The sequence below is a fragment of the Heterocephalus glaber genome, unplaced genomic scaffold, assembly GCF_053883595.1.
Source record: "Heterocephalus glaber isolate CG9 unplaced genomic scaffold, H.glaber_assembly_v1.0 deba00001600, whole genome shotgun sequence".
In the NCBI taxonomy this organism is placed as follows: Eukaryota; Metazoa; Chordata; class Mammalia; order Rodentia; family Bathyergidae; genus Heterocephalus; species Heterocephalus glaber.
This window is the reverse complement of record NW_028258372.1, coordinates 31,970,286-31,993,948: the sequence shown is the minus strand read 5'-3', so window position 1 is coordinate 31,993,948 and position 23,663 is coordinate 31,970,286. Positions and strand designations below refer to the sequence as shown.

Below are 23,663 nucleotides of genomic sequence, written 5' to 3'. Positions count from 1 at the left end.
ATAAATTTGAGAATTCTTCTTTGTACATGTTTAATGAGAGTATATCACTGTTGTCATAAAAGTCTAACTGCTTTCATTAATGAAATGTATTTAAATTTTTTTCCCTGTAATTAATAGTTCCTACCAATATGCAGATTCAGAAGTTTACAACTCACATAGAAGTGATCTGTTTTGTAACTGTCAACATGTGACAATGACCTTTTATATTTTTTTCTAAATTTTTTTCCAAAAGAAAATTATGGAAAGGACACTGCTGTTTGTGGAGAAAACATAAAATTTTACTACTATGCTGTAATAAATCCAACAGAGTACTCACAAGTTAATTGAAATATGTACCCTTTTGGCTGCTATGAAATCACTTGTATATAATGGGTATAAAATTGTCTTAGTTGAGAGAAGCTGAGACGGTCCCAGCACCCAGAAGGAAGCTCCCCCACCACCATCCCAAGCTCCTAGGGCAGAGAAGGTGAGCAGTTAGTCCCAGCACCCGGAGGGAAGGTCCCCTGCTGTCATCCCAAGATCCTAGGGCAGAGAAGGTGAGCCAGTTCCAGAACTCAGAAGGAAGCTCCCCCCGCTGCCATTCCAAGCTCCTAGGGCAGAGAAGCTAAGCCACATGGGCACCGAAGCAGCTCCCACCCTGAGGAAATGAGAAGACTCGTAAACAAGCCTCAAAAACAGACTTCTGGATTGCCTACAGCAACCCCAAAGGGAAACAAGATGGAACAATCTGATGCTCAACCACCTGGACTCTCTGAACTGGCAACAAAAGAGGATCTGGGAAAAATGAAATCAGAAATAATTACTCAGATAACAGCAAAGATTGTGCTCATGGTGCAAGACAAGATTAATAAATCTAGAGGGGACACAGATAAAAAAATAGAGGATCTGAGGAACATGATGGAATCCCAACATAGGAAACAAATGGAATCCATAAAACAGATGCAAACAGATTTCCAGGAGATTAAAAAAGTCTGTGCAGAAGAATGAACCAATGTGAGGATAGAATTTCAGATATAGAAGAAAAGATTGCAATTAATGACCAGGAAAAGAAAAATTGCTTTAAAATTGTAAAGGAACATGAGAAATCAATCCAGCAGCTGCTAGACGATGCAAAGAAGAATAACATAAGACCGATTGGAGTCAATGAAGAAAGAGGGGAGAGTGCAGATGACATAAAAAAACTGTTCACAGAAGTGATGGCAGAAAACTTCCCAAGCAGGGGAAAAGAACTTCACATACAGATAAGTGAGGTATATAGGACTCCAGCTAGCCTTGATCTAAAAAAATTTACACATAGGCGTATAATAGTTAGGATTCCAGAAATCCAACAGAAGAACAAAATTCTAAAAGCAGCGAGAGAAAAGAAACAAATCACCTACAAAGGAAAGCCCATCAGAATCACAGCAGACTTCTCAACGCAAACCCTCAGGGCAAGAGGAGATTGGAGTGATGTATTTCAACCCCTAAAGAAAAACAGCCTCCAACCCAGATTGATGTACCCTGCAAAACTATCTTTAAAAATTGATGGAGAAATAAGATACTTTCATGATAAAGAGCACCTCAGGAACTTCATGAATATCAAACCGGCACTCCAAAAAATTTTAGACAATACCCTAGGAAAAGACAATGAGGATCACAACCCCAGGAAACCCAGCAGAATGATTCCATTGGGTGTGACAAATTAAATGCAAAGGGGGAGAAGCCAACAAAAAGAAAAGTCACGACAAGGTTTTTAAAACTTTTAACTTCATCTCCCTAATGAATATATAGTTCAATCTTGTTATTGTACTGATTAGTATTTTTCTCATTCTAGAGTTGCACCCCTTTCCTTGGGCAGTACTGGCTATTTATCATCTTCTTATGTCTACTTTTTAATTGGGTTGTCTATTAATGAGCTATAAGCATTCTTTATATATTTTGGTCATAGGTTATATGCATTGTAAATATGGTCTGTTTAAGGACTACTTTTCATTTTAATGATGTCATTTAAAGTTCTAAATTTTGATGGAATCTCATTTATCAATTTTTTCTTTTATACATCATTTTTTTTGTATCCTAGGTAGTTCTTGCCTACCCTGAATTCATAAATATTTTCCCTTATAATTTCTTCTTAAAGTTTTATACTTTTAGGCTTTCATATTTAGGTTCATAGATCCCTTCAAGTTGTTTTCATGTATGGAAAAATAGGGTTGAGGTTAATTTTTTATATACAGATATCAGGTGTTCTAGTGCTGTTTGCTGAAGACACTGTCTTTTCCTCAGCTCTTGAATTGAGTTTATATTCTATAAAATGCTAATGTTAAATAATCTTTCAAAACTCAGTGGACCATATATGTGTGGTTCTATTTCTAGATTCTCTGTTTTATTCCAATGATCTATATGTCTTTCCTTACACCAACACTGCCTTGATTACTGTAGCTTTAGAAGAAGTCTTAAAATTAGGTACTAAACATTTTCCAACACTGTTTTTTTTTTAACTTTTCTATGTCCTTTGTACTCCTACATAACTTTTAAATTTCAATATTCAATTCTTCATTTATAGCAAGTATACACAGACCTGAATTTTTATATATATCTTGTGTTTTCTAATCCTGCTAAATTCAAATACAAGTTCTAGGGGCTCCTAGAGATTTCTTACTATTTTCTCTGTAGAGGATCATTTCATCTACATATAAAGATTTTGCTTCTACCTTGCCAATCCTATCCTAATTGTGTCATTTTATTGCCAAACTATTTTGATGGAGCCTAGGTTTCAAAGTTGAATGAACAGATAAAGAGTAAGCATATCTGCCCTTGTTCCCCACCTTAAGGAGAAAGCATTGTATCTTCTCCATTTTTATAAGGCATTCTCCCTGGAAGTATGGAGTACATGTCTTTAACTTGTTGAGAAGTTTCTGTTCTACTTCTAGTCTCCTGATAGCTTTTACCATTTACAGCTGTAGAATTTAGTCCAATACTTTTTCTCCAACTAGTGACAGGGTCATATGGCTTTTTCCTTTCCTCTGTTAAAATGATGACTTTTGGGGGTGGATCTTCCTTCCAATGCTGAACCGACACTGCCATCCCTATAATAAAACCACTTTCTACATACTTCCAGATCTGACTTCTAATAAATTGTTTTGTTAAACAAATTTCTATCTATGTTCATACTTTTTTCTTCTATTATCTTTATCCAGTTTTAGGATTAGCACAATGTTGAGTTCCTAAAATGAGGGGAGAAGTGTTCCTTCTTTTTTCTGCTTTAACTGTTTGAAATAATTTATCAGTTAAAATGTATATGAGCCTGTTCTTGTCATATAGGTAGGTTTTCAAGCTAGGAATATACTTTCTTTAATAGGTGCTATTCAAATTTTATATTTCCTCCAGAGTTAGTTTCATTAATTTGTCTTCCAAGGTACTTCTTAGGAATTGTCAAATTTATTTCAAAACAGACTTTTAAATATGCTTTCTATATCCTTTTAGATTCTGTAAAATCTGTGGTAATGTCTCCTAAATCTTGATATTGTAATTTTAAAAATGTATAATTGACATTGTGTAGTAAGAAGAAAGGCTCTAAAGGAGCAGGGGAAGTGGGAGGGATAGGGAAAAGGGGAAAAGGGAAAAGAAAAAATATGAGAAGAGGAAAAAAATGGAAACAAAATCTTTGCAAATAGGGAAGGGTGGAGGGGGTGAACAGAGGGCAGGGGAAGGGGGAAAATGGAAGAACCAATATACTCATGTAATGGTGCAGGATCCCAGTGATGTTTGTAACTCCATTTTATACCTAAAATGTACCAATAAACTTAATGGGAAAAAAAAAGATTCAGTTATGGGGTGTAAGTGTGAAGCATTTCCATCTTAACCTACCTTTGTTGTTGGTTGCGGGGGGGTTAAGGTTTGAGAGAGAAATAGAGTAGGTCCTGGAAGTTCATTGCATAATTACATATTTTAATAGATGTTCATTTTCTTTCACATCTCCCTTCCTCTCTACCCCCAGGGTCACTATCATTCAGCTTTTCTTTCCCTTCCTAGATTACTGCTATAGCCTCCTAACCAGTCACACTACATCCATTCTCCTGTCTCCAAACTATAAAACCACAGTTATCAGTCATCTTTGTAGGCTACAGCTTCTGAGTAAAGTCCTTTAATGGCTCCCCCTTTTCTAATGAGTAATGCACAAATTCTGCATCCTGGCATCCAGTGCTCTCCACGGTTATATATATGCTCCCCAATCTCCTTCCTTCCTCCTCTCCCATTACCAGTCTGCAACATGGTTTTGGCTTCAGCCAAACTTGTCCACTCTTTATTTTCAAAAGAAACTATACTTTTTTGCTTCAATGTTTCTTTCTCCCTGGAATCATCTGTCCTCCTTGGTGTTCTCTGTTTACTATCTTATTCATTCTTTGATGCCAATGACAAATGTTACCAATGCATAAAGCCTTTCCAGGATCCTTCAACTAGATGTGAACTTTATTTCCTGTGAATTTCCACAGAAGTCAACATTTCTTTTATGGCACTCATTTGGTGCCTATTATGATTATATGTATAATAACAATAATAATAATAATAATAATAATAATAATGTACATTTACTGCTTAATGTGTTCCAGAACACTGTGATAAATGCCTTTCAGGTATTTGGTGTATCACATGTTCTCAAATGTTTTAGCCTCAGCATTGTTAAGTGATTAAAAATGTTTGTATCTGGAACTTACATCTGTCAATATTTACCATATTAGAAATTAAAACTGAGATGTATAAAATATTTATTAACATATTAAAATAATATTAACCCCCCCAAAATAAAATAAAATAAAATTGTCTTAGTTGATATATGTGATTTATAAATGCATTTTAGATTTGTGTGACTGATAAAAACTGCTGGCCAGGAGGAAGAAACAAATAAAGTAATAAAAAAAGAAAGATAGATATAGATATTTATATATTTCCTATTATTTTATATTTTATCATTTAAATTATATTCATTATTTTTTATTTTTTAATGAGAAATTAAGCTTCCTGTAAAGTTTTGGAAAGAGAATAAATAAGTTCATATTTTTTCATTTAAATATCTCATGTAATTACTGGATTTTTTTCTAATAACATCTTTCTTAATGTATATTTTGAGTTATTCAGTATCATTTTAGGAGAATATATTAAAAGTAACTGCAAAATAGTAAGTAAGCCTGTGGCTAATGAGATACAGAAAGGCTATATTAGGATACAAATGATAATTAAAATTTTAACTGTGCACATTGTCAAGTCTTATTTAGAAGGGAAAATTAACTCGAAAGAACAGTAAGAATTTATGAGGTTAAAAAAAATAATTTACAAGGTAAAAATCAAAGTAAACTATTCAAATGAGTGACGTTAACATGTGCCAAGACCTTGAACTAGGCAAAAACTGAGCTTGAGAAGAAAGTGAAAGGCTGTACAATGGGGCTATGCAAAAATTTCTTTCCAAGTTGTGGGAGAAAAAAGATACTTTCTGGACAAATAGCATCCAAAGAAATTCATAACTACCAAACCAGTACTCCAAAAATATTCACAAGGATACTATGGAAAGAGACAATGAAGCTACCAATGACAAAAGCCCTAATAGAATGAATGCACCAGTTAGGGTGAACAGTAAAGTAGAAGGGAAAGATAGGGAACCAGTGACAATACAATTATATGACAGGAATAATTCAATACCTACCAGTAATAACTATCAATGTGAATGGTCTCAATTCCGCAGTCAAAAGTGATAGACTGGTGGAATGGTATAAGAAATAAAATCCAATGGTATGCTGTTTAAAAGAAACACAATTTACCACCCCAAATTCATAGATTAAAAATTGAAGGGCAAAAAACTATAATTCATGTAACAGGAAACTGAATAAAAGCTGGTGGAGCCATGCTACATTCAGACAAAATGGACTACAAGCCAAAACTGATCAAAATAGGCAAGGAAAGTCAGTACATATTGTCTAGGAGAACAATTCAGCAGGAAGAGATAACAATTGTTAGCATATATGCACTAAACAATTGTGCACCTAACTTTGTAAACAAGTACTACTGGATAAAAAGGACTAGATGAAAACAAGCATGGCTATAGTGGGGAACATCAATACTTTGGTAACACAAATAGATGGATGAACTAAACAATCAATCAACAATGAAATATAGTGCTATCTTCATTGTTGAACAGCTCCAAGCTCAAACTTTCCATTACTCAAACAGCAAAGTTCCAAAAACTCAACTAGGTGTTTGTTACTTTGCTTGATAGTCAAATCAAAAATATGACTTGCAAAAGCTTGTAGAGGCTGAGAATGAGTCATGTTTAGTGTCTTGCTGCAAACAAAAAGGGGTGACGCTTCAGTCTAAGTGTGCCCAACAAACATATAGTGCTGCGTTAGTGCATTAAGACATTCATCACTATGCTTTTTTGTGCTTTATTTGTGTAAAATATTGTAACCATAGCTCCAAAGTCAGTTAATGATACCAACAGTAAAGCTAAGAAGAAAACTGTGAGAACCACAATAGATTTAATTTAAAAAATCACTGTGAAATTTTTTAAAGGCCTCAAATAATGAATTTATAAGTGTAATATTTGGGCCTCAAAATCAATTATTTCAATTTTAATTATTTTTTATGGGAAAAATCTTCAGTTCTCAAACTTTTCAGTGTTGGAGTTCTGGTTTGGTATTCACAAAGTTCCTAAGTTGCTCTTTGTCATGAAAATAGCTTATTTCTCCCTGAATTTTGAAAGTTAGTTTTGCAGGAGACATCAATCTGGGTTGAAGGCTATTTTCTTTTAGGGCTGGAAAAAATGTCACTCCAAGATCTTCTTACCTGGAGGGTTTTCATTGAGAAGTCTTCTATGATTCTGATGGGCTTTCCTTTGTAATCTGTTTCTTTTCCCTAACTGCTTTTAGAATTTTGTTCTTGTATTGAGTTTCTGGACTCTTAACTATTATATGCCTATGTGTAGATTTTTGGTTTTTTTTTAATCACAGCTATTTGGAGTCCTATATGCCTCACTTATCTGTATGTCAAGTTCTTTTCCCCTGCTTGGGAAGGTTTCTGCCATCACTTCTGGGAACAGTTCTTTTATGTGATCGCACTCTCTCCTATTTCTTCATTGACTCTAATCAGTCTTATGTTATTCTTCTTTGCATCATCTAGCAGCTGCTGGATTGATTTCTCATAGTCTATTACTATTTTAAAGAGATTTTTCTTTTTCTGGTCACTAATTGCAGTCTTATCTTCTATATCTGAAATTCTTTTCTCATGTTGGCTTAGTCTGCTGCATAATCTTTCAGTGGAGTTTTTAATCTCCTGGAAATCTGTTTGTATCTGTTTTATGGATTCCATTTGTTTCCTATGTTGGGATTCCATCATGTTCCTCAGCTTTTCTATTTTTTTTACCTATGTCCTCTCTAGGATTATTAATCATGTCTTGCATTATGGGCACAATCTCTGCTGTTATCTGAGAAATTATTTTTGATTTCATTTTTTCCATATCTTCTTTTGTTGCCAGTTCAGAGAGTACAGGTGGTTGAGTATCAGAGTGTTCCATCTCATTTCCCTTTGGGGTTGCTTTAGGTGATCTAGGACTCAATTTTGAGATTTGTTTACATGTCCACTCATTTCAAGGGGGGAGGATGTGGCCCAGAAGGACTGAAGAGAATTTTATTTGCATAAGAAATAGTACCAAGAATATTACAAAGAAATGGGATCATATCACATTAAAAAAAAAAAAGCTTCTGCAACAAAAAGAAACTATCAGCAGTGTGAAAAGACAACCTACAGAATTGGAAAAAAATTCCCAGATAGTATATAGACACAGGAGTAAAAACTAGAATATATAAAGAACTCAGAAAATTACACCCCTCAAAATAAAAGACTCAATCCAAATAAAAGCAAGTGAAATAAATGGACACTTTACAGAAGAAGTATAAATGGCCAATAAATGTATGAAGAAATGCTCAACATAGCTGACTATTACAGAAATGCAAATGAAAACAACAGAGATTCCATCTTACCACCAGAAAAAAATAGCAATTATTAATGTATCAAATATTAACAAATGCTAGCAAAGCTATGGAGGAAAAAAACCCTTCAACATTTTTGGTGGGAATATAAACTAATATACCCATTATAGAAAATTCTTGTAATTCAGTATGTGTCAGGAGCAATGCTACATAATTTTAGGGTAAAATCATTTGGTTAGCCTAGTTCTCCTACCTACAGCCCAGCTATGGAATTCCGAGACATAACTCCATTTTGGCCTCCGGTCACAACTGAGACTCAATGATCCAGCGATGCCGTGATTCTCCAGGGCAAGAAACATCCTGGGAGCTGAAAACATCCTGGGAGGAACAAACATCTACTCAGTTCCTCATTGTTCTTGGATTGTTACATCTTGTTTATGCAGGATGTACTGAACTCTCTGCAAGTCATTTGTTACATTCGTTTCTGCTGATGTACTGAATAAATGGTGAGGTAAGCTGGGGGCTTTCGTCTTTGCCACCCAGAGCAGCACTGATCAGACCCAAAGCTCAGCTTCTTCTCAAAGTCTCATTTTTCTACCTTTCCTGTAATTCACCTTGTGCTGCCATGGCTCACAGGAGACTAGGACTTACTGCAGAGGTTCTAGTAATGTTCCCTTTCCCTGTTCCCTACAGGTATGGAATTCCCTCAAAAACTGAAAGTAGAAATTCCATTTGACCCAGATATTCCCTTCTAAGTATTTTCCTGAAAGAGTTAAAGACATGATACTATAATGATACATGCATACTGATATTTATAGCAGTGTGGTTCAGAATACCTAAAACTTGGAAGTGGTCAGTATGTCCATCAACAAATGAATGGATAATCAAAATATGGTATTTACAGTGATGTACTACTTTGCCATAAAGCAAGATAAATGAGTCATTTGTAAAAAAAAATGAATGTCCCTTGAAAGCATAATGTTAAGTAATATCAATCAGACACATAATGTTAAATATCACATGATTTCTCTTGTATAATAATACCAGAATAAAAATATAGAGGAAAATAAAAGAAAATAAGAACTAGGGAGACATATCACCCTCAAAGATGAAGAGTGGGGCTGGGGATTTAGCTCAGTGTTTTCACCACCTGCTGTGCAAGCGCAAGGACCCAAGTTTGATTCCCGGTACCAAAAAAAAAGATGAAGAGTGGGAGGGAGAGCAGGTATATGGAATGAAAAACTAGAATTAGGATTTATTCTGTACATTTTGCAACTCCACAAAAAGAATCTAAACAGTACCACAAACGTGCAAAAATTAAGAAAGAGGATGAAGAGAAGGGTTGAAGGAGGAGGGAGTTAAAGGAAAGGTATGACAAAAATAATTAAGATACGTTCTGTACATGTACAAACTTCCCACAAGGAATGAAAACATTATGTACAACACACATATACTAATAAACTGAAATAAACATGATATAATGAATATTATTCATGATTCTGTGTAGAAATTGACTAGAATCAAAGAAAAATGCTATGGAAACTCTTGAAAAGAAATGTATCAATAGTCTGGAAGGGAGACAGTGAAACTGGCATTATAGGGTTGGTAATGGAGATGAAAACAAGTGGAACCAATTGTGCCAGATTTTGCTTTTCTAATTCAGTGGATTTAGTGGGAAGTTGAGTATTTAACGCAATTCTAAGAGGATATGTAAAGAATAGAACCCAGATAGTATGGAAGAACTGCATAAATTAAGTTGTTATCTACTACATATAAAAAGGATAAAGATAAAGAGGTCAGTTGATGTGACCAAGCATTTTAAAAAACTGTATTATGCCTCTGAGGCAACTATTGAAGGTGTTAATTAGTTTTATATGGATAAATTAATAAAGGTATATACAGATCTAGAAATAGAGATGTAATTATCTAGACAGGAAATTAGGACAATATAATTTTAATCTAAAAATGTACTGATTTATAGCCTAATTAATTTTTTAAAATTCCATCAAAAGAACAGGAAAAACATAAAAGATATATTAAATGCTAGCAAAGTTATATAGTAAATGTGAATGCAAAAATATAAAATAATATATTATCTAGGGGGATTCTCATTAATTAAAATGTGTTATTATCAAACTACCCAGTATCCTGTCTAGCTATTTGCTCAAGAAAAATGAAAATATATGTCCACATAAAAATCTGATATGCAAATATGTGCAGTGGTTCATATACAAAATAAGATATTTAAAAAGTCTTTAGTTTCTAATGGATAAAATGGTAGGATAGGGCTATACAATAGAGTGCTATTGATTATTGAAAAAAATTAAAAAAAACCTTCTGATTAATTCAGCAATGGAGTTGAATCTCAAATACATTAAGTGAGTGAAACAAACCAGACTCAAAAGATTCCCTATGGTAAGAATGTACTGAGACAACCTGGCAAATTCACTGGGCGAAGCACACATTAGCCATTGCTAGAATACAGGAAAGTGGATGAACTTGAAAGGGAGATGAAGTGAATTTTTATGGCATTAGTAACACATGTATCCTGTTTGCTATTCCAGACAGTATGCTTTTGTCAAAATTCAGAGACTTAGATGTAATTAAGCGATGATGTTTATCATATGTAAAAATTTAACTTAAATGTGATTTTTAAAACCCACAGGTACCCAGCTGTTTGTCAGTGAGTAAAAATACCCAATATGACTGCAAGTAAATTTTTATACAGTGTATTGGCTTTCTATTACAGTAAGAAAATACCTGATGTAATCAACTCAAAACCAAGAAAAGTGTATTTTGGTTCACAGTTATTTCTCTTGTTGCTTTAGAATGCTGTTCATCACATGGCACTCAGAAAGAAAACAGAGAAAGGAAAAGGGCTAAGGTCACACTATCCACCTCTAAGACATGCCCCATGACTTGATTTCATCCAAAAAGGCCCAGTCTCTTAAATATTACCCACCTTTTAATAGCACTGGTGGCTGTGTTTCAGGCCTTCAACACATCGGCTATTTGAGGACACTTATATAAACTATAATATGCAGTATATTTATTAAATGAAAATTCACATCAATTGTTCTCAGGTTTTTTCCACAGAATGAGAAAAATCAAATGATATATGTTTCATATTAAATTCAAAAAGAATTAAATGTAAGATATGCAATAATTATCCCTTAACATAAGTTTATATTTTCCTTATTAGCTGGAACAAATATAAGGTAATTTGAAGCAGTAATATAAGTCTTTGTTCTTTAACAATTTCTAGTGATAAAATTAAGAAGAAAAACATGTTTTACACTTGAAAATAGCAACTTTTTACAAATGGAGGAAAATGAACAGAAGTAAAGAAAATTCAATATCCTGTTTTAAATGAAGGTCAGTGGAGTATTTGGACTTTGCAGAATATAGTTATTTGCTGCAGCTCAAATTGTAATATTCAAAACATAATTCCACTTTTATTCATGTTCTATCTAGTTATTATTGACAAACCATGGCATTTAAAACTTTTTGCCAACTATAGTGGGAAATTTTATTTTATCTTTTAATATAATGCCATTTATAGAAGCAGCTAAAAATATCTTCTTCTTAATCTCAAATTCAAGTGTGAAAAATGATGGTGAAAATAGCCAATAATCAGGGAATCCTTGTAGCAAATTTTTTATTTGTAAATGTCAGTGACTTCACAATTCTGTATGTCCTTTTCCTCAAAGCAATTATTGTTATATTAGTAAACACTAATAAATTCATTAGTATGATTTAAAATAATTAGACTATGTATTACTGTGCTATTATTACAATTAATTTATAAAATTTTCAATATATCTGTTCTTTATATATTCTTTTTAGAAATAATTGGTCTTTTGATATTTCTCTAGTTTTAATTCATTGGCATATTAGTTGTTGAAAATTTATAGTTACCTATAATAATTTTACAAATAATTATAATTATTTTATCTGCTACTCTCATTGGCAATATAGCAATATGCTTTTTGGTTTGTAGCATTTCTAAATTGGTTCAAGATAATTACCTAGGAATTATAAAATTACTGGTTCAAAAGTATGGATGTATTTATAATTCCTTTTAATTGTTCCCCAGTATTATAAAGTTATCACAAGTAACTGGAGTCATATAAATTTTAAATGTCAGATTTATTCTTTTTTACACCTACATGAATGAATTTTTGTTTAAATTTGTCTTTAATATACCTATAAATATTTCTGAGAAAATTGAATCCAAATGAAATGCTTATCTACACGTAGAACTTCATCAGGAGATTATCTAAAAGGAAATTATAGTCATCACAACATAGAGTGAAATAATATCTTTTTTCATGAGAAGAGTCATCTTTGAAGGTGAAAATATCTTGATCTGACTGGTATTACAGTCCTATGAGAATGGCATGATTGAGCTAAGAGACACAAAAAGATCAAAGTTAATCCTGTTTTAATAAAGTGAGAGGAATTTCCAGCTTCTGAAACTAAAAGAAGAAAGAAGACAAATTGAGAAGGTCAGTGAGGTGATTCTATCAAATGAATTTATTTGAGAACCTTAAAATTTAGCCAGTTGAAACTTTTATAACATTTTTCCATTTATTCTGCTAATAACTCCATCTTACATTTAAAAATATACGTGTAATTATGTGAGCAACTGAATTATAAACCAAAATTTATTGTCTAATGTTATATAGACAGAAATATCATATAAATTTTACCTCAATCACAGATGGGGTGGAAATACAAAGTATATGATACAAACATCATTAGATATAATTCTTTTGGGGGAAATTAAATGTCTGGAGTGATCAGGTTGCCAAATTAAAATGTGAATTCTGGTCAAATATAAGACAATAGGGTTTTTTAGATAAACAGGAAAGTGTATACCAGAGTAAAAGAATATTTATTCCTAACAATTAAGCAAAATGATGGCCCTGAAATGTCTATCTACTGATGACACCTGTTCCTAGACACATTTTTCTGACATAGCAGCCTTTGAATTGTAAAATAATAATAAAATATTATTCTATGACAATGCTTAAATGTATTTTACCTTTTTACCACAACTAATGGCAATAGCAGGGTGATAGAAACATAAAAATGAAAAATAATTTAATATACATTATCAAAAAAAATTACAATTGCTCATATTAACAAGCTTTTACAAACAGCTGTGAATATACACTTTAAATTCTGAATGTGGTACACAAAGAAGGCACTTCTAGTAAGGATTTTCTTTCAATTTGTAGCTAAATTTGTGCTGTGTATTAATATAAACTATTTTTGGTAATACTGTGTAGACTTCTGTAGCAATCATAAAGATTCATTCTAAGATATAAATTTTATAATATACTCATGAGACATTAAATATTATGATGATTGAATTTTAGTTAATAGACACTCATTTATGACCAACTGTCCACTTAGTGTTTGAGCACCATATGCCAATACAGCATTAGGTTATTAACTGTTTATTGACTGTAAAAATTATTTTTTAAGCTTATGTACAAGAATTGTCTTCTTCTTTAGGGAGTTTAGTTTCAATTACCTGAATGGCTGATCAACCAAAAAGTATCTGCAGTCAACCCTGTCATTCAAAATATGTTTCAAATGTTCTTGAAGGGTAGTTACATTACCAAATGCTCAAACTGTTATTTAAGAAACAAATTGGTCACATATAAAATAAACTTGGATAACACTAGAAAGCAAGTTTATTTTAGTCATATCTAATCTAACACTAGGCATCCAAATCATTATGATTTGCCATCAAACATGTTTACAACTAATTCATCCATTTACTTTCCAAACATTGATATTACCTATTAAAATGTGGAAAATGCAACAAATCAATACAGTTAGCAAATTTATTCAAAATATTTTAGTATTAGTCTTTTGAATTTAAAGAATCTGAGAAGTTTGAGTGTGGTATACAGTTATTTCCTTTAATAAGCTTCAATAACCAAATAGGTTGATATAAAAATAATTCACAACTGTCCTTATTCACAAAAATAATTGTCCTTATTTACATGATATTATATTTTATAATTTAATGTGCTTTTGCTAAGTATTAAGAAAAATATATTTTTGTTATATGTGGCTACATGGTGGCATCCAGGTGCATTGATTCTCCATAGTTAGATAAAATCAGTTCACATTTATCCTGTTTCTTACCTTGCTTGATTGTTTTCCTTGCATTATGATTGCCACTGACAATGAAAACATTAATGCTCCCATGCAATCTCTTATGTATCTCCCAAAGAAATTATATTTATTCATGAACTTCATCAACAAAATCTTTTTTCACCACTGCAATCGATGTTTGTAAGTTGTATGATATTTAGGCTTGAAAATTTACTAATCTTTTTTTATTTAAGTAGTACTTGTGCACAATACATAGTATTGACATTCCTTGTGTGGAGTTGGTCCACCTACATAACACCTCTTCATTCCTTTGTTTCATCCTATTTCCCTCCCCTCCTCCTCACTCCATCTCTTGATGCCATTCCTCTTTGAGAAAGATCTATTTCCCTATTTCCTATTCCTATCTCTTATTATTTTTATTTATACTTTAGGTTTCTCATATGAGAGAAACCATGAAATATTTAGCTTGTGTATCTGATTTATTTCATATTGTGGTTTGATTTAACTTAGGTATATGCTTTGCAAAATAGTTAAACAGAGTGGGCCTATCCACGTGCTTGACAGAGAGCAGGTGTGAGGAAGGTGTGGAGAGAAGAAGAAACAGAGACAGGAATGGGGGAACACATTTAAAATCAAGCAATTTTTTGACAATCTTTGAAGACCCATTGTGAGAGAATTACATCAAAGACAGTTGTACATGAGTGTCTAAGAATGAGAATATCAGTTGTCACTGGTCAAATGTGCTCAGAAAGTCTTTATCGAATATTAAATTCATGTTCTATCTATCCTACTATTTTTACAAGTTGTATCACTAATTCCCAAATGACACTGGCTATTTCTACTCTATATTTATACTTTAGAGAATGGAACACTGAGACTGAAATGCTTTAAAAGATTTTTAGAAGTGGGAATCAAAACAGTACTCAAACAACAACAAAACAAGTACAACTTTAGTATCATTAGTCAGGATGGATATGCATATATATACATACATATATACATACATATATATATACATATTCTTGTTAAAAAATTCTTTCTTACAAACTTCTCAAGACATACTTTTGTCTCCACATTAACAATAAAAAACAATTCATAATAATTTTCTTTGAACTCACAATTTTACTATTCCTTACATTTCAAAAAGAAAAATACTGATTCTTCTTTAGGTTAAAAAGCTGCTATATTATTTTTAATTGGCAGTTGCTTGATCTGTGAAAAAAGAAATGGCCATCATCACTGAACATTATCTTTAGCTTCTTTAGCTTGTCCTAATTTCCTTTGATGCTAATAGTGCTATGAGAAGGTACTTGTACATCTACTTATTTTATTAGTATTATTCATAGATTTGCATATTTATATTAATTTTAAAAATAAGAACAAGGGATCTTCTATCTTGACGATCATAATAATATCTTTGAATAATACATATTTAATTCGGTGCTAAACAATCTATTCACAAATCAAGTGAGAATAAATAATGTATGTAATAAATTCACTTGAAAATATATCATATTTTGTATGCACTTCATATTTCACATATATATTTCAGTTTAATTTATCAAAAATCAAGACTCATCCATCATTTACACAATTAGTCAAACATTAGTTATGCGTAATGATATCCAATCATACTCAGAGGTTTTTTCTAATAACTTTTAAATATCTTAGTTTATCTTCCAAGATGAAGTATCAAATATTTATAAAAGTACTATTCTAGTAAATCATCTCAAATTTATATGGGATGTTGGTTGGGAGTAAATGATCAAGGATAAGCAGATTGCAGGGCACTCACAGACTGCCTTTCAATTATCCATGCTGTGATCGGGAGCAACTAGAATTATTTAAATTTATAAATTTTTCTTAATCTTATTTAATGAAAATTTTAAGGATTTTTATGGATAGGCAAATTTAAAGATCTGAAAATAAGAAGACAGATTTTTATAGACCAGAAAAATATCTGACAGTCTACAAAGGAAGCCTACAAAAAAGTTGAAAATAACCATACAAACAACGAAAATCTTACCAGTACCTCATGAACATTCCTATTAGAAACAACAATTCAGAAAAGATTATTGAAGAATGTGCTACAGAAAAAATATAACAAAAGAAGAGGATTAATCACTGTAATAAAATTATTTTTAAAACCAAAGTAATAGTATAAAATGTTTACAAAATTTTTGCCTGAACAGGTAGGATTGGAGAGTATGTGTTCATCTCCTTTCCATTGCTAGGATAAATAGCTGACATATACAACTTAAAGGAGAAAAGGTCTATTTGGGTTTATGGTTTCACAGGTGTTAGTTCATGGTAAGGTGACTCCAAGGCAGAAATGGCAAGGCAGAAGGGCAAGGCAGAGGAAAGCTGCTCATCTCATGGTATCTGGAAAGTAGGGGGCAGAAGCTGATCCAGAGAGGAAGGACCTAGAGGTCATACCCCATGGCCTATCCCAACACACCCAAAACTGTACTTTTCTATTCACCTAGGTACCTCTCAAGCCAGTCAATTTGACATAAAATTAATTATCCCAGATAAGAAATAGTCTATTCCTGAAAAGAAAATATATGCCATTGATTATTATCAGTGTTATTCTTTCCAGATAGATACAACTATATTCGCACCCAATACAAATCATATGATGTTTTTTCCAACTATGTCCTTTGGCTTTCTATTGAATCACTAATTTTCATTTTATAAAGATTAAAATTTTCATAATTTCATTATCTAGCAACAAAATATTAGGCACATAAATTTCAATAGCATGCTAATGACAGTTTCCTTTCTTTTATTGCCATAATTCTTACCTAAAGGCATGATTAGTATTTTTTGTTTCTGTTTTCATTTTCCTTAGTATTTTCAATATGATTATTCTATTCATCTTGAGGATTGTATGAATTACCCCTGATTTATATTCAATATTTGTAAGTTTTTTCATGGATATTGAGCACATAGTTTCATAACATATAGCACAACAGAAAAAGTCCACACTAGTACAATAAAGTGGTCTTGGGAAAAAGAGCAGGGAAATTCAGTTGTAAATGATAGTGTTGATAGTATTTTAAAGACATGGTTCTGCAACAACTGGAAACCCACAAGGAAGAAAATGAATCCAGATACCAAACATATAACATTCACAAAATTGAATGGATTATATGGCAATATGTAAAAGTGTACAATTCTGAACACAGATAACAAAGTCAATCTTGGAATGTTGACGAGATTTTAGATCCATTAACAAAAGCATACTACATGGCAGTGGTGGGATATTAATTAGATTTAATTAAATCTATAATTCCTGCTGTGTGAAAGATACTGTAAAGACAAGCCCGAAAACTGAAGGAAATATTTGCAAAATTCGTATCTCAGAAGTGACCTGTATGTAAAATGCAAAAAAATATCTTTTAAGAATAACAATAAGAAAACAACTAACCTTTAAAAAAGTGGACAAGGGACTTAAATGGGTATCTAAACAAGGAAGACCTAAATGATAATTAAAAATATGAAAATATGGTCAATATCATTTTCCTTTATGAGATTATAAATTAAAATAATAAGAAACTATTATAAACCTAATGAGATGGCTAAATTAAAAAAAAAAAAACACTGGACAAGTTCAATTGCTGGTGAGCATTGTATGGATTAGATCTGAGGTGGCCCCCAAGGGATTCTTGTGCTCAGGGTTGGGCTTTTAACAGGTTATGAATCACGGGGTCATTACCCCCAAGAGTGAATGAATCAACAGGTGACTGCATAGCTACTTGTGCCAGTAGGAGGAGAGCCTAGAAGAAGGGTGTGTGAGGGTTAGTGAGGGTGTCCTCTCCAAGTGTGTATTTTTCTCTCAGCTCCTCCTTGCTCTCTGCTTCCTGGCTGCCTGATATGATCACTTGGAGCCAGTTGGCCATGGACTGAAACCATGAGCCATAATAAACCTCTCCTCTGAATTCCAGGTGTTGAATATTGATTCTCTGCTATGACAAAGTGACCGAGACAGAACTCCCCCTCATTTTTAAGGGGAGTGCAGAATGATACAGCCATTTTTCAAGGGCTTGGCAATGTCTTCTAAAGCTAAATATAATCTTACCAGATGATGTAGCAATCACATTTCGAGGTACTTAGCCCAAATTAAAAACTAATGCCCACATAAATTCTCCAAAGAAAGATTTACAGAAGCTCTTTTCATAATTGCCAAGATTTGGCAGCTAAAAGATGTCTTTCAGTATATGAAGGGATAAGCAAACAGTCGTAATTCTCTCTCTCTCTCTCTCTCTCTCTATATATATATATACATATATATATACATATATATTATTCAGGAATACAAAAAATGAGCTATCAAGCTACGAAGAACATAAGGGATCTGAAATGCATATTACTAAGGAAAGAAGGTAATGAAAAAGTTACAAACTATGATTTGATTATAAGTGTATGAGTCTCTGGAAAAGGCAAAATTAAGACCAGAACAGAAAATTCAGTAATAAGGTTCTGGAGAGTGAATTAGAGGATGAATGCAGAGAAGGCAGAGTATTTTTGGAACAGTAAAACAATTTTTTAAGACACTCTAATCGTGGAAATATTATTACAGTATTTGTTCCCAAGCATGATGGGACAAGCTTGTAATTCCAGCACTGGGGAGGCTGAGGAAGGAGGACTGCCATGAATTTGAATCCAGTCTGGGCTACATAGTGATTTAAGGACAGCCCTACCTACATATACATAGTAAGACTCTGTCTCAAAAAAAGGGGGAATGGTACTTGTCAAAGACCAGAGGATATACTTGCATAATACATAGAATATTATGTATTACTGTGAACTATGGACTTTGGTTAGTGAACATGGATTGAAATTAGACAAACTATCACTAATAATCATATGTATCAGACTAATGGAAATAATCATATTGAAAACTATGAAGTGCAGGAAAATGAAATATTTAAAATCTGTATTTTCTGTTTTAATTTTTTTGTCATTCTGAACCTGCCCTAAGAAGTAAGTCCACTAATTGTTTTTAAATGCTCCAATATAAGAGAAAAAGATAATCTCTTGCTATCACTTGTCTGTTGTATTGTGTTGCTCAACTATTAAAAGTGAATTTTTTTATGTCACCTGTCAGACCTGATACTGCAATGCTGATATCTCCTGTTTGCATTGCTATTTTCATGTTTTCTATTAGCACTTCAGTTAAGCTGTATTACCATATCATCTGGATTACATTGCCTGTTCACCTCATTTAATAATTTCCTAGTTATTTAATTTCAAAAATAAAATTAAATGTTAAGAGAGATAATTTTACCTATTCATTCGGAATCCTAAGGTACTTACTGCATGTGTCTAATGCAGGTGCTCAAATTTACACCTTGCTTACATGGTGCACTATACTCAGTCATAACCGCAGTCCTTATCCATACAGACTTTTCAGGCAAGTAGAAGTAGATAAAAACATATCCCATATTGGCGTCGTCTCTAGTTAAGATCATTTTTTTCAAATATCTCCAGGTATCATGTCAATTATTTCTTAGGCCATGTGTATGTATCATTCTTCATAATTTAAGTGAAAGGCTACGTGTCAGTTTTATATCACTGTAAAACAGATGTTGACATATGAAGTGAATGAAAACAACACCCATTTATTATCTTCTAATTTCCAAAACCAGTCTGCACACAGCTGATGCTTTTCCCCAGATTTTAGGGGGCTACAACTGAGGTGTCAGTTAGGCCGCCGTCTTACCAGCCTTGCAGGGCCAGGTCCTCTCCTAAGCTTGGTTTGGTTCTTTGGCAGAATCTACATCCTGTGGTTCAAGGAATTAGGCTCCCATTTTCCTGCTATTATTGGCGAAAGCCCACACTTACATCCTAAAAGCTTCCAGTAGTTACAGCCACATGTCCCTGTCCCTTGACAGCCACAACCTGCCTGTTTGCTTGTTGAAGGCCAGCAGGAAAATCTTCTTTTCTGATATGGAGTTTTTTTATTATAGAACATAATCCAGTTCATTGCTTCAAAGTGGACTTAATTAGGATACTTTAAATTATGTCCACCACAGGTAATTTAAAAATAATACAGAAGTCCTTTAACTTTTGATGGACTCACATCCCAATACAACTATTTCAAATTGAAAATATCATAAGCCAAAATGTATTTAATGCACCTAATTTACTGAATATTGTGGCTTAGCAACAGCATATGGGGGCAGAGTAGCAGTTGTTTAACTTTGAGATTGTGTAAGTGCAGGAGTTGCAGCTGCTGCTTCAAGTCACACAAGGGCAGCCTTCCACTCTCACCAGCTCAGGAAAAGATAAAATTCAAAGTTCCAGCTATGACTTATATTAAATGTGTATCATTTATTTGTTATTGCAAAGTCCAAACATTTTAAATCAAACCATGGTAAGTAAGGGGTTGTCTGTATTTTTTATGCTTTTTGTTTTGCTACTAATCTGTAGTTGCACCTGAAAACCACAGTTCAAATCAAAGCCTTTCTTAAAAAAATTCTCTTTTTAAAGCTGTATTTTAAAATATATTAGTAAATATTATTTTAGCATTGTAAATAACTTTAAAAGTTATCAAAATTCAAATATCACCCTTTTCAGTATCTTTTGCTGTGAGGCAATTTATAATTGATTTCAAAGATGATATTATAACTGCATATTCAATGTCAAAATTAGCCTTGATTAGATAAAATAATATTTAATAGGTGCACAAATCAACCTCATAGTCTTTATTGTAGTTTAATGTTGCTTTGATATAAAAAATTAAATGATTATGAATACTAATAAAGCAAAGAAGTAGATTTAAAAAGTAAAAAAGTATAATGTGCTTGTTTCTAGATATGATAATGTTACTTCCCTTTTCTTGTTGCTTTTGTTGTGATCAGATAAAATAATGTAGAATTGTATGATATATTGATATAGGCTTTATTTAGGCTAACATTTCATTTAAATTTATCATTTCTGAAACTTTTTGAATCTCTGGATTTTTGTTTCTCACATAAGGAGTCTAAAATTTTATGGATTTAATGCCATCTTTGCATTATTATTGTTTATTTTGGATATTTAAAGTCTTTCCATTTTCTCTCTATTATCTTAAAGCATCTTCTCAATCATGCTTCATTCTCTTAAAAGTTATGCTGGACATCCCTAAAGAGAAATCTGAGTAGATTACCAATTACAGCCTTGCAATCTATGTACTACCATGTTAGCTATTAAAGGGTTAATATTTCATAGTGTTCCCATATATTCCGTTTCATTGTATTTTATTTTCTAAAAATATGTGACACTCAATCAAACACTTTCGTGAACATTTAAATTAAAAAATATTACAGCGAAATATGTATTACCATTAATCACACTCAGAATACTCCTCTTTGATTTGGACACATTTATTCCATCCTGCATGCCATTTTTGGAAGTTTCTAACATTCTCTTTCATGAGCATTTTTTAACCTATTTCATATCCTTAATAAATAGAAAACATTTACCTTGCATGGTCATTTTGACTTTGAGGAAGAACCAGAAATTACATTGTGCCATGTTTGGTGAATAAGCTGGATTGAGAACATTATCATAGTATTTCGTGAGACTGCCTTTCCATTGGATGCTACTGGGGAGCAAAGTTTTCTGTATTTTTTATCACATCTCACTTCTTAAAGATAGTCACACGTGAACCTAAGTTCAATCCCCAGTATGAAAAAAATAAATAAATTAATTAAAGAATAAATAAAACAGAGGAAGAATAAATAATTGAAGGATTCTTATCCTATCTGGACTCAGTGTAATTGCAAGCATACTATGAAGAGGAAACTATTATTATGGAGAATAGAGAGAGAACAGTGTGAGAAGAACTTAGCCCATTCAGCTGTTCATTTGGAAGACAGAGGAATGAAGCCACAGCCAATACAAGTGACTTCTAGAAACTGGAAAAGGTTTGAAAATGGATTGTTTCCCGGCCCTTTCCAAAAGGAATGCATCCTTATTGGTAGCATCTCTGTATACTGTTGATATCCATTTCTGGCTTTTTACCTCCAGAACTGACAAGTAATTTTTCCTTTACTTTGTTTTGTTTTAAGGCAGTAATTTTCTTACAAGAAGGAGGAGGAGAAGGAGGAGGAGGAGAAAAAGAAGAGGAAGAGGAAGAAGAAGGAGAAGGAGAGGGAGAGGGAGAGTATTTAATAGCATGGAAAGTGATTTCTAAAATCTCTGTGCTCAAGTTTCTTCAATTGCAAAATAGTCATTATATCTTCTTTTCATGACCATCATTTAGATGACTATATACATGGAATACATCTGTTAAATAATAAATATTCCTTAAAAATAAGGTATCGGTTTTCTTAGTTTGTTTTGTAATTAGTAACCATTAATAGTCTTGAATTGGCAACCTCAGTACTTCAGGAACTGATAAGGTGAAGTGCAGATTTTCTTTCCAGACCCTCAGCCTCTTAGCTGAATTTTACTAATTGCAGGATATTCAGCATGTGCTTGCTATGGCTCTAGAGCTTATCTTGATGTACTAATTACACAGGAGTGTGTTCCTTATAAAAGTCTGAGGGCCTCTACTTGCATTTGTAGTCTGATTCTTTCATTGAATCTGTTCTGATACTCACTGCAGCTGCTCACTTGGATTAGTTGATGCCCTGTCCTAACACCTTTCTGGCCTAATATCCCTTATTCCACTCTATTAGTCCCAGGCCTTCACCTATCTCTATGATTTGTTGCTTCTTCCTTTTAGAGATGCTGTATGTTTTCTGTATGTATGAAAAAAAATGAATGAAAACAACACAGTGTTCCTCAGAAAAACACACTGCACTTTAAACATAATATAATAAGATGAAAATGTGTTGTGAGGACTAAAAATTAAATCACAACACAAATTGAAATTTATAGTAATAATGATGTTATCTTATGCTTCAAATCTTTAATGGCTTGTTTAGAAGAGGGGAGATTTTCTAAAATATCTCTTCTTGAGTATATAATTTAGCATATGTAAGAGTCTATATATATATATATTATATGTATATTAGTGATTGCCCTTTCTATTTAACATTTGTATTCTAGATATGTAAACGTATTACATATCTTGGGGAAAAATAATGTCAGGAAGAAAAAATTACCCAAGAACTTAGGAAAGAGTTTCAGATGACTGAGAATTACACTTAAAAATTGGCACATAGTGATTTAAATCTGAGATTTTTCAATATTCTTAACCCTAGAGAAAGTGATTAATACAAATGGAACACTAATAATAGAGCATTTTATTTATGCATACCTACTGTTCTATAATGGAAATCTGTCATCTTTCGTGAACTCAAAAATATGTCCTGTGTTCTTTTTTCACTGTTCCTCTAATGATAAATGAAGTTGCTGTCATTCAACTCTTATTTAATAAATCAGATATTTTGTTTCTGTCTTTCATTTTTACTTTCACTCTTTTAAAAGTTTTATAAAAATGTTCCTCAAGTATAAGGACTTAACTTTGACAAAATAGAAAAATTAAAATGAAAACCAGTAGTTTACATTAGCTGATCAAATGTATTTAACTTGGAATACATTAACATTAACATACATTTTAAACTAAAATGCAGTGCT

The 23,663-nt window shown here is 32.5% G+C and overlaps 1 long non-coding RNA gene across 1 annotated transcript; it reads left to right on the top strand.

Moving 5' to 3' along the window:
* The first annotated feature begins 11,216 nt into the window (after window positions 1-11,216).
* Window positions 11,217-23,434, top strand: LOC147823161 (uncharacterized). The gene is made up of 3 exons (XR_015444441.1): window positions 11,217-11,330; window positions 18,404-18,475; window positions 22,148-23,434. It is a non-coding gene; the product is annotated as an uncharacterized LOC147823161 (long non-coding RNA).
* The last annotated feature ends 229 nt before the right edge of the window (window positions 23,435-23,663 follow it).